This window comes from Pipistrellus kuhlii, unplaced genomic scaffold (genome assembly GCF_014108245.1).
Source record: "Pipistrellus kuhlii isolate mPipKuh1 unplaced genomic scaffold, mPipKuh1.p scaffold_m20_p_5, whole genome shotgun sequence".
Taxonomy (NCBI): Eukaryota; Metazoa; Chordata; class Mammalia; order Chiroptera; family Vespertilionidae; genus Pipistrellus; species Pipistrellus kuhlii.
Window position 1 is genome coordinate 48,184,337 of NW_023425551.1, and position 17,371 is coordinate 48,201,707.

The window sequence follows — 17,371 nt, forward strand, 5'->3', positions numbered from 1 at the left end:
CAGTGCTAAATGATAATTTAAGAATTACTGACCAGAGACAGAGAAGCATCGATCAGATGCTCAAATCTCAGAGGGAAGGTAGGGGAGGGTGGGGGTTGGAGGGAGAGATCAACCAAAGGACTTGCATGCATGCATATAAGCCTAACCAATGGTCACAGACACCAGGGGGGTGAGAGCATGAATGGGTCAGGGGGTGCAATTGGCGGATAAGGACACATATGTAATACATTAATCAATGAAGAAAGGGGAAGCAAAAAGAATTCCTGACCAAATTACCCTCCCGCCCCCACATAAATCACATGTATCCGAAGAAAGAACTTGCCTTAATTGCTTCTGGAGAAGTGCTCTAAGCATAGTACCCTTTTGGAAGTAATTTAGTGATATGTCTCACAGGGAAGTCCCTGATAGTTGCCTTCAGTGTGCAACACCATATGCTTGCAATTCCCCTCCAATACAATACCAGGAGCTACCAGCCAAATATTTGAAAAGTTTTTAAAACATTTCTGGGAAATTATTTCCATTGTAGGCTTTCATTAGCTCACGGGATGATTTAAAAAAATAATAACACTGGTGGTAAATCTTTCTCATCTTAATGAGCTCTCTTAGTACTTGAAGGAAACTTATTTAGGAAGGATGAATTGTGCGTTGTAAAACAAAAGTGAGGAGCATAGTTAAGGTGTTCATCAGTATGAATTCCTCTGAGAGCCGGTAAATGCTCTTCCTAACAAGTTCTCCAGCTAAAGGTCCCCATTGGCAGCTGTTTGGTTGTTAATTGTCTTTCTTCCCCAAGCAATCAAAGAAAGGTGTCAGAGAGCCAGGGCTCGCTCCGCGCGCCTCCTCTATCCAAATCCAAAGGCATCATTAGAACATCTGGAGGCCAGTGTGACAGATAGCACAGCCCTTCTGGTACTCGCACTTCCCCATGTCTCCGTATTTCTTCTTAATTAGGATGCAAAGTCAGAGTGACAGAGCTGTTGCTGGTGAGCAGGCAGCAGCTGGCACCTCCGGAGAGGGGGCAGATGGAGCGATCCGGGTGTCGTATAACAACTCATAGGCCCCGTCAGACAGGAACACGTTAAAAATGGAACGCTGCAAGGTTCTTTGCTAGTCAGATGTAACCTCCTCGCTCCACTTTGCAGCTTCGTGTGATGAGAATACGGAGGGCTACTCTGGTTCCGCCAGATCTCCAACTGCTGAAGCACTCAGAGCTGAGTTCGGCAGAGTTAAGTGTTCTCAGGAGATGGGAGAATTGAGATATTTCTTTGAAAAAAAAATAGCCTGACTGTAGTGGAGGGAAAATGCCTTCAATGCAGTCTAAAAGTTCTTGGTGATGGAGCTGATTGCATATATTAATGAATTAGACTTTTTAACATGTGAAAGCTAAAAAAGTAAATAAGACACTTGAATTATGGTACCAGAAGGCTTTGAGTAAATTTTAGAAAACTATTCAAACTTATATTTTCCTTTTTATTTGTGAAGTTAGAGTAGACAAAGAAAATGTGATTTTTGTGCTGTATTCATGGAACGTTAATATATCCAACCAAAATGTAAAAAAAAGTCAGCTGGTGAAAATTCATCAAATTGTATACTATATATATATATATATATATATATATATATATATATATTAAAAACATTTAATAAAAACATAAAAATACCACTTAGCTGTTACATTTTCACAATACAAGTAAACAGTGACTTTTGCTCCCTTTTAATTTACTAATTTTTAAAATTAAAATGACTTATTTACTATTGAGGTAAGCTACTTTGATACTGGATAGACATAGTTTTGCTATCCTACTATTTTGACACTTATTAGCTATATGTGAGTTTGGGCAGGATCTGAAACCCCTCTGAAGTTGACTTTCTCCATCTGTGAAATGAGGTTAATAACGTTTGTGTTGTCAGAATGTTCTGAGGATTAATAGCCCCAGCTCCAAGCAATTCATCTGGCACGTGGAAAACCCACCATCACTGGTAGCTAGTAAGATGGTGATTGATGATGAGAATGCAGCATGAGGTCCTGTAGGAAGTAGAAGCAAAACAAGTCTAATGTCGCATAAAAACATATTCAGGGAGTTGTTCACAAAATATATACTGAGCACATCCGTTGTAAATCATTGTAGTAATAATTGGGGGAGATGGTAAAAATAATGAATATTAGCTGATGCTGGCTGGCTGATACTAATCTTATTGCAGAAACCTGGAATCTGATGTTCCTGGGCTATGTTCTAGGCGTTGGACCATGGCTCTGCTGGAGTCCTCAGACTTCAGAGGCCTGCTCCCTGGGCTCCTGCCGCTGATCCCCCCAGTTGATGGTGCTGTATTGGGTGCACATCATCAGGCTGCCTTATGCACTGTCCATTAGGTTGCGGTCTACTTCCCTCCGGGGGAAGAAGTTCTAGTCTGGTCCACAGTTTCAGTCTCCATTTCTGCCCCAATTAAAATACTCTCTCTCTCCCATGTATCCTAATGCTCCTCAGGCAGTTTTATTCAAGGCCTTCAACAAACGTTAGTTACGTCCTGATGAGCTCCTGTCAGTCCGTTCCAGGCCAACATTCTTTTTTTTTTTTTTTAATTTGGGAAAATGGGGGCCAGGCGGGAAGTCTACCTCTAGTGGGAAGACTAACTGGTCTCTGGCCTTTTTCCATTCCTTTTATTGGAGATACTGAAACAAAGACATCTCTTAAGGAGGAAGTTCCAACAGCAGAAAATCAACTTACATTTACATATGATTAACAAATTAAAGTTGCCTCAAGCACCACTATCTCAACTATACAATGAGTTAATACCTCTGACCATTCAGAGCCATCAAGGTCGGCTAGCTCTTTTTACATTTTATCTCAGGCCAACATTCTTATTCCTTTCCTTTATGCCCAGAATACTTAGTTCCTACTTTTATCACCTATGGTATGATTTAGGGTGAGTTTCTGGAAGGCATTTTCTGAAATGTCTACTTCAGCTCCACATCCTGGTTTCTACAGGAGATTAGCACATATTAACTGATTAGTAGATGGTTAAGTGGCACTGATTTTAGGATTTTATCATTTGACTTCAAAACATACTATATATTTATTATAGTCAGTACTAGGAAAAGAGAGTAAAAGTTGCTTTCATCTGGTTTTGGAATGTATAGGATAAAGGGAGGGGAGAGGGGCATGGAGGGCTTATAACTAAAAGTGGGTTTGTCTAGTGTTTAGGGGATTTATGAATGAAGCTATAAAGCATCTCTGTTCTCCCTGCTCAGCCCCCTCCTGGAACTTATGCTCCCTGAAACTCTTGTCAGGATCTCTTTGTTTTCTTTGCATCAGTGTTTGGAGAACAAATTATGTTTCCAAGTTCTGTCCTCATGCTGTGCCAGGTTTAGGACAACATGTTTCCTTTACTAACTAAGGACGTCACCAATGTCTTGGCCTCTTTCTATACCAGACTCGGCCCAGCCAAGTGTTACACCCTTGTTCTCTTCAATTAAAGTGACCCCAATGCTATTTCCATGATGCCCATATTTCCATCTCAAGCTTCTTGTGACAAGGAGACTGAGCCCCCATGCACAGAAGGAAACAGGCTGTATAAGAAACTGGATTGGAGGAAATCTAGACCTGGTCCTTGGGCAAGTCCCATGATCCTTGGAACCTCAGTTTCCCGGGTTTAATAGCAACAATCAAATCAATTTCATAGTGTCTTGAGATAAAACATGCTGTTACAATGGCCAGGATATGGTAGTCATTCAGTAAGCAGTAGAAGTTATAATTATTACTGTTATAGTTGTCCTTACTGTGCCTTTGGCTCTTTTCTCTATCATAGAATTCCAACTTTTCTCATCTCAGGTCACACATAAACTAATGTCTAAAATTCAGCCACACACCACAAGAAATATATATTTTTTGCCGACCTGTGACAAAAAGAAATACAATTTTGATTCATTCATACTGGATGGCTAGTGTTGTATGGGCTCTTGTTATTCTTTAATTTGACAATCTTCAGGAAAACAGGTCAGTACCCCTGACTAAATAGACAGGTAGTGCATGTTTTAAAATTTCTTGTGGCACCGGTTGAAAATCGCTGCTTCACCACTATGCACATCTTTTTAATCTGAGTATTTTCTTTTCTAAATTTTACTTGACCTCTCACTCTTTCTCTGTTACCATATCTCTCTCTAGTTGCCCTCCCTCCAATATTGATGTTCTACTTATCCAAAAAAAATCTCACATTGAGACGAATCATTATCTTCCCCCCTCCCCGATAGTCACTTCAGCCCACTTTCCTCATTGCTGTCAAGAGCGCCAATATTCTTTTAGAAGACATGGGGGCAGCTCTCTTCTGCTTTCCCACCCACACCCAGTTCTGCACAATTCTTTCTTACATTTGTCATTTCTATTATTACCATCAACTTTCAGCAATTATCTTAGGTTTTAAAATCACTTCAATAGCATGGAGTATTAGGCTTTCCCGCTTCAGCTTTCTCTTCTAATTCATCCTACACACGGCTGCTCAGATCTTTCTCTTTGAAGACTGATTTCATCATGTCCCTCGATAATTCAAGAATCTTCAAAAACTCTCTGCTCTCTAAGGCAAAGATTTTAATTTTTTAGCACTGTCTTTATTTTCAAGCTGTGACAAGTTCATATTTTCTAAGGGAACTGGCACTGACCTCTAAAAGAGAAACAAAATAAATATGGATAAACTGATTTTAGAAAAGTCATTATCTAACCTACTGATTCAGCTTGCAGGATCTGGGCCTTGAATTTCTTTCCTTTCCTTTAGTTGGCATGCCTCTAGGCGGGAAGGGTTTCTATACCTCCTAGAACCTGTTTCCACCCCTCACCCCATCTGGGTACGGTCATCATTTCCTCAATCTAGAGCTGGGCTACACATTAGCTCTGCCAGGGAATTCCTCTCTTGGTTCTGGTCAACCTGTGTTGACCTCCTGTATGAAGAATATTTTAACAGGACAGCCCATGTCTCACTAACGGGTGACGGGCCTGGGCAATGAGCACCAGCTTACCAGAACATGTCAAATCTATGTTCCTATTCCACAAAGCCTATGCTTTGTCAAAGCCTATACTTCCCATTATTTCTTATTTCTAGTCTGAGTGATGCTGAACAGAGGCAATAGACAGGCCCTGGTCCTGATAAATAATTTATGCCTCTCGGCTCTGTTTGAATGTCATCCACTTCTCCACAGACTCCCTAATGGGCCATCCCTGGGATATTGATCTCGAGTAATTCTAGTTCTTACAAGCTTGGCCAATAATCCCGAGGAGTTCCTCTGTTCCCAGAAGTAATGGCAGCGCCACTTCATTTTTACTTGACCCTAATGTCTGCTTGCAACTTACCGAATTTTTCGGACCATAAGACGCACCGGACCATAAGATGCACCAGTTTTTAGAGAAGGGAAATGAAGAAAAAAAGATTCTGAAACAAATAGTGTCCTAAAATATTTTATGTGCATTAAAACCCAACATCACAGTCATAAACACATGTAATCAACCCTGTAAAGTAAACAGCAGCATTTAGAACCATTTTAGAGCCGGGCAAGCACACAGAGACCACATAGAGCCGGGCAAGTAAAAAAACTTTTTTTTAAAGTATATGTGTAGGCTATATTTGGACCATAAGACGCAGGGACTTTTCCCCCCCCACTTCTGGGGGGAAAAAAGTGCGTCTTATGGTCCGAAAAATACGATACTTCTTAGTAATAGGGTAAGAAGGAGCTTTACCTGATGAAGGCAGTCTGATTTCCCTTTTTCTGCTTCCTCAGCCTGAATGCAAGCCCTTCTTCCTGCCACCTGCTGAGCCTTGTCCTGTTCTGGCTCCTGTAGCAGCTGCTGGGTCTCAGCTGCAGGTCTTCAGCAACAATGACTGAGAAAGATAAGCATGTTTCTTCTAAAAGAAAACAGTTTGCCAAGCTCAGCCCTGCCTAAATCACCGGACAGTGGATTCCCATAGTGACTGACACTCAGGATCTCCATTCAGAGCCACTCAGGTGCCCAGGACCGGCCCCAGGTCCAACGCAGAACAGCCTCTTCCCTCATCTCCTTTTCAAATCTTTAAAAGAAAATAATTGTGATGGAAGTCCCCCACACCCACCATCTCAGAGAACAAGTTTGAATCGTGCCAAAGTCTCCAACAGGTCCCTTCACTTGACATTTTTTAAGTCACCTTTAATTCCATGTCAATGTCATTTGTATCTTTTAATGGTTTGCCGCTTCTAACTTGAAGGAGGACCACAGTTTCTCAGCTTCCAGAATCCAAGTGAGGTTTGGGCTGAGGGATGCTCACAGCGGTAAGCTGAGTTCCCCCAGCCCTTTCCCTCTTTGGCCTTTCCCTCTGGCACCTCCTTTACCTGTGTGCCTCAGTTTCCCTTACTCCTGTAGGAGCTAAGCATCTGTTTTTCATTTCTTCTCGTTTCTTCTTCCAGCTATAAGTTTTGTTTCTTCTCTAATCCCCTCTGCCAAATCTGTAGACTCCACTTCCTCCCAAACATGGCTTAAAGCTGGCATCTTCCAGGAAGATAGTAATAACCACAGTGAACTCTCCTGTGGTGACACACAGTTCACAGAGCACTCTTATGAGCTTAGCAAATGTACCCCCTCCAGTGCACTCATCTCAGGATGTCAATACTCAGCATTGTTGTAGCTTGCACATAGAAATACTACAATATTTTGTGGGTTCTCTGCCATCTATTTCTGTGTGCATACTCAGTTATCCTACAGAAATTTTAAGTTTGTCTCATGGGTATGGCTCAGGGTTGATCCTCCACCCAAGAACCAAGAGGTCTCTGGTGTGATTCCTGGTCAAGGCACATGTCCAGGTGTCAGGCTCAGTCCTGAGTGGGGGAGGTACAGGAGGCAGCAAATTGATGTCTCTCTCTCATCGATGTTTCTGTTTCTCTATCCCTCCCCCCTCTCTCTAAAATATATAAAAACATTTTTTTTTAAAAGTGTTAAATTCCTCAAGAGTAATATTTTTCTTGAGTAATTTTAAAATTTATTTTAAGAAATATATTTTTATTGATTTCAGAAAGGAATAGAGAGGGAGAGAGAGAGAAACATCAATAATGAGAATCATTGATCAGCTGCCTCCTTCATGCCCCACACAGGAGATCGAGCCTGAAATCTGTGTATGTGCCCTGACTGGAATCAAACCATGACCTCCTGGTTCATAGGTCGAAGCTCAACCATTGAGCCACATTGGCTAGACTCAGGACATTATTTTTAATTAAATCCATAGTTTATATTAGAGCTTGCTCATTGTATATTCTGTGGGTTTTATGTTTGTCATGTATTCACCATTCCAGAATTATACAGAATAGTTTCACTGCTTTAAAAAATCCCTGTGTCCCACCTGTTCACCCCTCCCTCCCTCATCCTGCACCTCGAGCAGCCACTGATCTTTTCACCCTCTCCATAGTTTTGCCTTTTCTAGAATGCCATGTAGTTGGAATCATACAGTATGTAACATTTTCAGATAGGTTTCTTGCACTTAGCAATATGCACTTTAAGCTCCTCCATGTGTATTTGTGGCTTGATAGTACATCTTTGTTGTTGCTGCTGCTTAAAAATAATTCATTGTAGAAATGTACCACAGTTTATTTATCTATTCACCGATAAAATAACAACTTGGTTTCTTCTAACTTTTGGTAATTATGAACAAACCTGCTTTAAGTATTTCTGTGCACATTTACAAATTCATTTGTGTAGGTACCAAAAAACTACAATGACTTTTAAAACCCTTCCATCACTGTGTTTCTGATAGGGAAATGGTGGCAGGGGTATTCCATCCTCAAACTAAGTGCTATTACTACAGTGACTGCTGCTCACTTCTTTTCATGAAATAAGCGAGTGCATTCATATAAAGCACTCAAAGAAGTGCATGGCAAATAGTGATATTCAATGAAGGTTGCTAATATCATCATCATCAATATCAAAATCATTACCTTTATTAGATTCCAGACCCCATGCTAGGGGCTTCATGCATTTTATCTCCTTTTCAAAGGACACGGCAGGTTAGAACTTCTTTTTCCTGGTTTATATGTGCATACTTTATGCTTAGGCAGGTTAAGTAACGTGCAACTAGAGAGTGGTAGAACCAAGATGTAAACTCAGGCCTTTCTGATGCCAAAACTTTAAAATGAGATGGAGAAGTAGTTTTACTAAAATGTTAGTTTTACTAAAAGACAAAGAAAATACAAATAATTAGGTTAACATTTTTAAAAAGATGTGAAAAACACACACACACAAAAGATTAGTTTTATCAACCCTTATTAAAGAAATACATTATGCTATCATTACACAGTATAATTATGGGTCTAAGTATCGTAAATAGTTCATTATGCATATTTGTATCAATTGCAAAATGAGTTGTACTTACTCCCATGATGTCAATAAATGATAAGTGGCTAGAAGCTGCCTGAGAAACATAACAGAATGACTTTTCAAGTACATTATTCTTATTCAAACAAATGAATTCCATGTCACTGGAATCAACTCTACCTAAGCCAGAGATTAGCATTCTAGTCATAGCCAGGCCTTTCTCACTGGCCCTGCCTGTCCCCACCACTATGTGAGATTAATACATTTCTTCCCTGTTTTCTCTGCAGTCCTTGGAGCTCCACCTTTAGTATAATCCAGTGATTAAATGCTTAGGCTCCAAAGATAGGGTTCAAAACCTGTGTCTACCCTTTATTAGATGTGTCTGGACTTGATTTTTCATGTGTTCAGTAATGAAAAAATGGTACCTGACTAGTGGTTTGTTGTGAAGATAAAATAACACAACGTGTAAACAAATACACACATGCAGATTTAGCACACGGTCTGCAACATAAAAAGAAATCAATACATGTTGCTTCTGTTATCAAGGCCTCAAAGAGGTTCTTCAAATACTGAGTTAAAAATTCAGTAACTTGGGAAAATGGGGTGAAAGTGGAAATGAGAACTATTTCAGCCCTGGCTGGGGAGCTCAGGTAGTTAGGGCATTGTTCTGATACACCAAGATTGCAGGTTCGACCTCTGATCAGGGCACATGCAAGAACCAACCGATGAATGCATAAATAAGTGGAACAACAAATCGATATTTTTTCCTCTCTCTCTCCCCCTCTCCCACTTTTTCTCCCTCATTCTCCTTTCCTCTCTACAAAGAATCAATAAATAAAATTTAAAATGTTTCATATTGTTATACCTACACACTAGACTGTCCACTATGTAAACTTAATTTTATTTATTAAAAACTTAGTAATCAAAATTTTATTTCCAGACATTGTGCACTGTACTTACATTCTAAAGGAGGAAGATAGACATGTAAGCATATAAATTAATACATGATACCTTCAGTGCCATAAGAAAGATACAAACACTGGGGTGCTGGATACTTTTGGTCTCCAGGGACAGTAAAGTGTGTTAGAGAATTACACCTGCTTACCTAATAAAGCTCTGCAGCTGAATTCATATCAATGCAAAATGAAGCCAAAAGGAGGCAGAGCCAGTATTCCACCCACACAGTTGGTGCATCTCTGCAGATCCAGCTGGGAACATAAATGCACAGGCTGTGACACTGGTACACACCAATGGGGTTGGTTATACTTGGGTAACGGCATAACTCTAATTGTAGTTGTTGTTATTGCTCAACAGAAAAGAACACAGTGTCGAATATCAAAATTAAATTTTAAGCCGCTGGGGCCGCCTTTCAAACCTCCCTTCACCAACGGAACCGCATGACTCCTGGCTACCTTCAGAAATAAACTAATAACCTGATACAGAAACGAGAACATAACAACCATAGGCTAACAGTAAAATATTCCCTTGACTCTCAAGAGATGGGGAGATCCTGATTTAGACACTGAGACTTCCTGTGACTTTCTCGTGAGTTGCTTTTCTGTCTTATTCATCTTCGTGTCCCTCGGGTCCTAGCAAAGGTCCTACCACACAGACTTGCCAGAAGTTTGTTGAAAATACTAGTAAGTGAATTGAATTGTTAGAGTTTAAATGTTTGTAAAATATGGACTTGTCTCATTAAAAAAAATTAACTACAGCACAAGAGGCCTATGATACAGAAATAAGAATTAATGTCAGGTAATCAATATTTTTAATGAAGTGTAAATTAACACTCTAGAAAACCTCTTTGGCCAAGTGCTTTTTACTATATTCATTAATAATAAATATAATTAGTAAAGTATAATAAATAGAATTATTCTTTTTTGTAGGAATATAATGTAGAGAACTCTGTGGAGAAAAGTGTTTTTAATTTCTTTTTCTTCCAGAAGGGATAAAGAGTGCATTGCTCAATTATTGATATTTACTTTCTTGACCAGGTCTACTTATTTTTACTGTGAATTTGTGTTATTTTTCATTTTCAGCTTATAAAAATTGCATAATTAATACTTTCATGAAACAAAAGTAGGAAGTAAAAAAAAATGAAACTCTACCTACTGCTCTTGATTTTGACCTTTTGGTGATAATTTCTATCTTCTTTTTATGTATGCGTCAACCTACATCAGTAATGCATACTTTTATTTTTACACAAAATTGATCTTATTATATGTTTTTTTCCTGTGACTGAGATGGCTTTTCTTAGGACTCACTTTCTGTACAGAAATTCTAATGTAACTGTACACTTATTTAGATCTGTATTTTATTGTTTATCTTCCCCACCAGACTGTAAGCTCCAAAAAGAACTAGTATTCTCCGATATAAAACCAATATTTAATACAGTTCGAGGCTCATAATAGCCCCTTGATTAACATTGGTTGATTGAATGAATGAAAAACATTTTCCCCAACATCGCAGTGTAGACATCCTTCCATGCAGGTCTTGAGCTCCCCTTTTGTATTCCCAGCATCTGCCAGGTTTCTATTGCATGGATATGTCATCATCTATTGGAGGCTATATTACCAATTCCTTCTTAATGAGGGCCCACCCTTGCTTTACTTTTTTCGTTTTAAGCTAGTTCTTTATAAAAACTAAAGTTTTATCTAGGCATACAGTTAGTTTGCTCAGCCTCATATAACATAATAACACAGATTTTCCAGTAACATCTAGACAACAGAAATTTCATTCTCACAGTTCTGGAGGCTGGAAGTCTGATATCAGGGTGCTATTCAGTCAGGTGGGGGCCCTCTTCTTTGAGGTCACAGACTTCTCAGTGCATCCTCACATGGTGGGAGGGGCTAGAGAGCTCTGTGGGATGTCTTTTTAAAAAAATATATTTTATTGATTTTTTACAGAGAGGAATTGAGAGGGATAGAGAGTTAGAAACATCGATGAGAGAGAATCATCGATCAGCTGCCTCTTGCACACCCCCCACTGGGGATGTGCCTGCAACCAAGGTATGTGCCCTTGACCGGAATCGAACCTGGGACCCTTCAGTCCGCAGGCCGACGCTCTATCCACTGAGCCAAACCGGTTTCGGCGGGATGTCTTTTATAAGAGCACTAATCCCATTCATGAGAATTTCACTCTCATGATCTATTCAACTTCCAAAGGCCCCATTTACTGATACCATGGCCTTGAGGGATTAGGATTTCAACATATTAATTTTGGTAGGATTCATACTACGGCAGTATAGCGAACACATTCAAACTAAAAGGAAAGTAAATACAGAGTGGAAAAGGATAGTTGTTGCCCTGGCTGGTTTGGCTCAGTTGATAGAGCATCAGCCCACGACTGAAGGATTGTGGGTTCGTTCCTAGTTAAGTGCACATACCTTGGTTTCAAGCTCTACCCCTGGCCCTAAACAGGGTGTGTGCGGGAGGCAACCAATCAATGTGTCTCTCCCTTCCCTTTCACTCTCTCTAAAAATTAATGGAGCCGAAACCGGTTTGGCTCAGTGGTAGAGCGTCGGTCTGCAGACTGAAAGGTCCCAGGTTCGATTCCAGTCAAGGGCATGTACATTGGTTGCGGGCACATCCCCGGTAGGGGGTGTGCAAGAGGCAGTTGGTCGATGTTTCTCTCTCATCAACGTTTCTAGCTCTCTATCTCTCTTCCTTCCTCTCTGTAAAAAAAAATCAATAAAATATATTTTAAAAAATATATAAAATAAAAATTAATGGAAAAATATCCTCAGGTGAGGATTAACAACAACAAAATAGTTGTCATCTCTCCCTACCCCTAGTCCCATTTCTCAAAGAGAGTACTAATACTACTTTAACTACTTCTTTTTTTATATCTTTCAGTATTTTTGAAATAACTTAAAGTATTTATGAATCATAATTAATAATTAACAATTTGGATGGAACCTTTAGTTCTTAACTGTGAACTATGAGGAATTTAGTACATATAGAATCTCAACCACAATCCCTTCAGTTTTCTGCTTTTATTTATTTATTTATTTTATTTTATTATTTTTTTTTTTTTTATCATATATCTCTTCAGGACAAAATAGACACTATTGAGAGTGTCTATTACATCCTATGGAGAACTTCAATTTTAGGTCACAGCGTTAAGAGCTCCTGGTTTTAGTTCCATAAGCTCTCTTTGAAATGACCCATTAGTTTTCTGCTTTTAAAAAAAGTCATTCTTAATTTTCATGGACATAATTTATAACATTTGCAATCTTCTCCTCCTCTCTTTCTAATTAACTTATACATTATTTTAATTAGATCAATATTATATTTTTATGCACTTTTTTTACTCTCCCTGGTGTTGTTTTTTGGAGGTTAGCTTTTAAAATATAGGTATCTTTTATAGCCAAAGTTTCTGTGAATTGTTTTGCTTTGTATATTTGAGCATATGTGGTATGCCATCAATTTTATCTTTTTAGATAATTCTCTACTGAAAATTTCTGAACTTCTTTCATTTGAACCTGTTTCTTCCTAGGCTTGTTGCATGGTTATCTTCCTAAAGTGTCATTTTGCCATAGTTTTTGGAATATCCTCACCTCACTTGGGTTGGATTTCATGTTTCAGAATCTCATATATTATTTCTTATTTCATTTACTCATTTTGATGGAATACCTCCACCATTAGCTTTTTAAGAACTAGTAAGTGCATGGGATAAATGTTTTGACACCTAACATCTCTGAAAACATCTTTATTCTACCCTCATGTTTACTTGATAATTAACAAATTTTAAATTAATTCTGTGTTGGAAGTTTTTTGTAAGCATTATTCTATTCTCTTCAAGTTACCCGTTTTGTCATTAAGAAGTGTGATTCAATTTTAATTCTTCCTCTTTTTTTTTTATGCAACCTGTTTTTACCCTCTGACAGTTTTTGTTCCCATTGTTCTAATATTTATCCATAATATGTCAAATCTTAAGTGACATTTTTGCTCTAAATGCTCCTTATTAAAAACATTCTAATTTTATTTTATCTGATTTCTCTGAGAACACTAATGATAGTACCTTTCTTTACCTTTTTTTTTTTTTCAATCCTCAGCTGAGATTATTTTTCCATTGATTTTTAGAGAGAGTGGAAGAGAGAGAGAAAGACAGAGAGAAACATTGATGTGAGAGAGAAACACATTGTCTGATTGCCTCCTGCAAGATCCCCAATCAGGGCCTGGGCTGGGGAGGAGCCTGCAACTCAGGCAAGTGCCCTTGACCAGAGTTGAACCCTTAGGCCCTCAGGCTGATGCTCTATCCATTGAGCCAAATGGGCTAGGGCAATGATAGTATTTTTCAAAGTTTTCTTTAAAACAGAACTTGTTTTCTTCAACTTTCTTCGTTCTGGATGTGGCTTTGATTCTCCCTGTTAGGCTTTCCTCAGATATAAATATTGATTCCTGTTTCTGTGCTCATTTAAGGATGGGGCGCTAAAGGGCTGAAGAAAGCTTCGTGAACAGGGGTCAGGCTTCTTGACTATCGGCCTCCTACGGAGACTGGCCAGGCCATTTAATTGGGGAGCCCCTGATGTCAATATTCTTTTATCTGTTCTTTGGGGCTGCTACTATTTCCCAAAGAAGAACCCTCTTAGTATTCTGCCTGGAGTAAAAGCACCACTAAAAACAACTGGGATCCAACTGGGATCAGGGCAAGGGGTCTCAAGATTCTACATGTACCTACACGTTCACTTCCCTGTTTTTCCTATAGCAACCATCCCTCAGCCGTATTCTGTTTTCCCTGCATCCAGAATTTTGTTGTTATAATAGTTCTTGCTGTTCTTTTTATCCTTATTATATTAATGTCTTTTATTCTAAAGCTTTTTAAATCCATTGACATATACTGTAATTAGTGATACCTTTGAATTTATTTCATCCGTTACTCTACTTTGTTTTCTAGTGTCTATACTTTTTAAAAATTTTGTCTTTATTGTTGAAAGTTTTACAAATGTCTCCTTTCTCCTCCCCCCCTTCCCCCCCAATGATCTCTTTTACCCCCAGGCTTCACTGCACTACTTACTGTCCAGTCGTTTTATTTGTGTGTGTGTGTGTGTGTGTGTGTGTGTGTGTGTGTTTTCATTCTGCTTGCTCTTTTTTGGGTTGTTCATTTTCTTACTTAATTTCCACCCCCACACACATACACTATATTGCTAATCTTCTGGTGGTTGGTCTTAAAAATTTAATAGTAACAAACATTTTCTATCAATGTTATTAAATTAATCAATATCTTTATAACTTCTCCAAAAGAAGATAAAAAACCTTGGTATGCTTAAATTTCCTTCTTCAATTACTCCCCAGTTATTTCCCATGTTGAGATTATCTGAGAGTTTAGTTCCAGATTGCTAGGAATATCAATATTATACTTGACATATCATTTTATTTATATTATTTTTATTATTACTCTGCATTACGTATTACCTACATGACTGTTGATATAAGAAACATCCAACCCTGTAGAGGATTTTTATGAATCAAACTGATAGCATTTGCCAGGAAGCAAAATCTCAATGGTTTGAGAAAATGCTCTGGAAAATGGCATTTTTACCACTTATTTTACACATCAGAATCAAAGGAGAAGATGTAAGGGGTCTATATGAAATCAATTGGTGGTAAGGGGTGTGGGGGAAAGCAAAATGAGGAGATCCCTGAGATCGGATAAAAAGTAAAATAGAGAGACATTTCTTTTACGTTGGTGGGTAAAGTATAGTTAACAATGAACATTTACGGCATGTGGAGATGGTACTAGGTATACAGGGGAGTAAGATAACAACCAGGGGCCTCGTGGTCTTGGGTTCTGGTGGGAAACTGTGCCGTTGAGCAGTCTGGAAAAGGGATTACTTTGTTACCGGAAAGAGGACCTGTCTCTTGTTGAGTATGCATAGGGTAGACGGGTGGTGTGTGGGTGTTTTTTTTTTTTTGTTTGTTTTGTTTGTTTTTTACTTCATTCAGGAGAAATTTCACATGAGTCCCGATGACTATGAGAAGCATTTATGAAAGATGGGGATGAAAAACAAGAAAGGGCTTCCCATAGAAGAAGCTACAAGAAAGCCTAGGCTGGGCTACCCCTGCTCTCTGGGAAGACAGAGAAAAGGAGGCCTCAGGGTCAGGTTCAGGGGTTAGCCTGGGACAAGCTGCTGCTGCCCATTGCTCCCCTGGTTGCAAGCCTCGTGGGGTCCCTTAGGGCAGCGTTTTTCAACCGCTGTTCCGCGGCACGAGATGTTGCCTGGTGTGCTGTAGGTGCAGACAAGACAAGAATTTTATAATTTTTCACTATTTTGTTTACTTAATATTTCATAATAAAGTAATTATAAAATACTTTCTTTGTGTTTATTTGATTCCTATTCAAGAGAATTACTTTATATATAGTCAATATAGGCACAGAGTTAAATTTTTTAACATTTTCTAATGGTGGTGTGCCTCGTGATTTTTTTCATGAAACAAGTGTGCCTTTGCCCAAAAAAGGTTGAAAAACACTGCCTTAGGGTTTTGGAGATGCATGGCTGTGGGGGAAGAAGTCGGGAAAAGGGGGGAAAGAGAATGGCAGGACTGCTCCCCAAAGGGAGAGCACAAGCTGGGTCCTTTGTCTTGAGATTTTTATCTCTTTCTTATAGGCGGGAATCTTAGGGGATTTCTCAGGGGAGGGTTTTAGCAGAATGTTCATCTGTTTTCTAGGTGTGCTCCTCCAGGGCCAGTGTCAGGGCAGGGGGTCATTAGCCATTGCAGCTGGTCCTGTTGTCACCCACCTGGTTTTGCTGCTTTTCTGGGTTTGGAGCTGAAGTACTACTGAGGCCCAGATGTTATTTCTAGGGAGGTGACCTTCTGTATCTGCTGTAAATTGTTTTGTGGTTTGTTTAGCTAACTGTCTAAGTTTCCCTATTCCACTTGTCCTGGCTTACTGGCCTTTCTCACTCCGACATTCCAAAGGTATATTTTCACATGTGCAAAAAGACCATAGACAGGCTCAGTTAAATAAGTTTGACCTTTGTCAGGGAAGATACTGCCCTAGGACAGAACTGCCTGTCATGACTATCCTTTATTTAGAACATTTTAATTTATACCCTCCTTTGTGGTCACTTTAGGTCTCTTTGTAAAGCCTGTCATGCAGGCCTCCCTTGAGCTCATCAGGTTTAGTAGGTGCCCCCCCCCCCCCATATATATATTAGAGGCCCAGTGCATAAAATTTGTGCAGGGGTGTGTGTGTCCCTCAGCCTGGCCTGCACCCTCCCATAATCTGGGACCCCTCAGGTAGGGTCCCTAGGCCAGGCCAATGATCAGGGCCTATCGGGACTTTCCTTCCCCCAGCTTTTGGCAGCTGGCCCCACCCCTGCTGCTGCCACTGCTTGCCATCTGTGTGGTGTATTCCCCACCTTTCCTGCCATCAGTTGCCTCCTTCTGTGGGCAACATGTGTGGGATGTGATAGTTTGGCTGGCCTGGACCTTCCTCTGTAGGGCAATCATGGGGTGATGGCAGGGTCTCAACCAATCACATCACATCCGCCTTGGCTGGCCTGGTGTTAGAGCATGCATACTGTGGTCATCCAGCAGGTCATACAAATAGTCGTTCTGTTGTTCAGTCACTCAGTTGATTTGCATATTATGCTTTTATTATCTATCTATCTATCTATCTATCTATCTATCTACATCTATCTATCTATCTCTAGATAGATAGATAGATGTAGATAGATATATAGATACATATACTTATATAGTATATATTATTATATTATTTCTATTATTCCTTTTGCTCATTGTTCTTTTGGATCAAACTTTTAGATGCACTTTCTGTTTGCTTGTTTGTTTGTTTTTATTAAAGTACAACTTAGCAATTCATTGAGAGAAGGTTCAGCTTTTTAAAAAGTTCTGATTCCTTTTGCATTGAAAAAGTCTTTATTTTTATTTACTCTTGAATGATAGTTTAATGGGCATAGAATTCATTCAAAATAATTTTCCCACATGAATTTTTAAAAATAAAATTCACTGATTGATTTTAGAGACAGAGGAAGGGAGGAAGTGAGAAACATTGATTTGTTGTTTCACTTATGAATACATTCATTGGTT

At 39.2% G+C, this 17,371-nt stretch overlaps 1 non-coding gene across 1 annotated transcript; it reads right to left on the bottom strand.

Moving 5' to 3' along the window:
• Positions 1-12,352: 12,352 nt before the first annotated feature.
• LOC118706228 lies at positions 12,353-12,482 on the bottom strand. Its single transcript, XR_004983951.1, has one exon. It is a non-coding gene; the product is annotated as a small nucleolar RNA SNORA25 (small nucleolar RNA).
• Between the last annotated feature and the right edge of the window lie 4,889 nt (positions 12,483-17,371).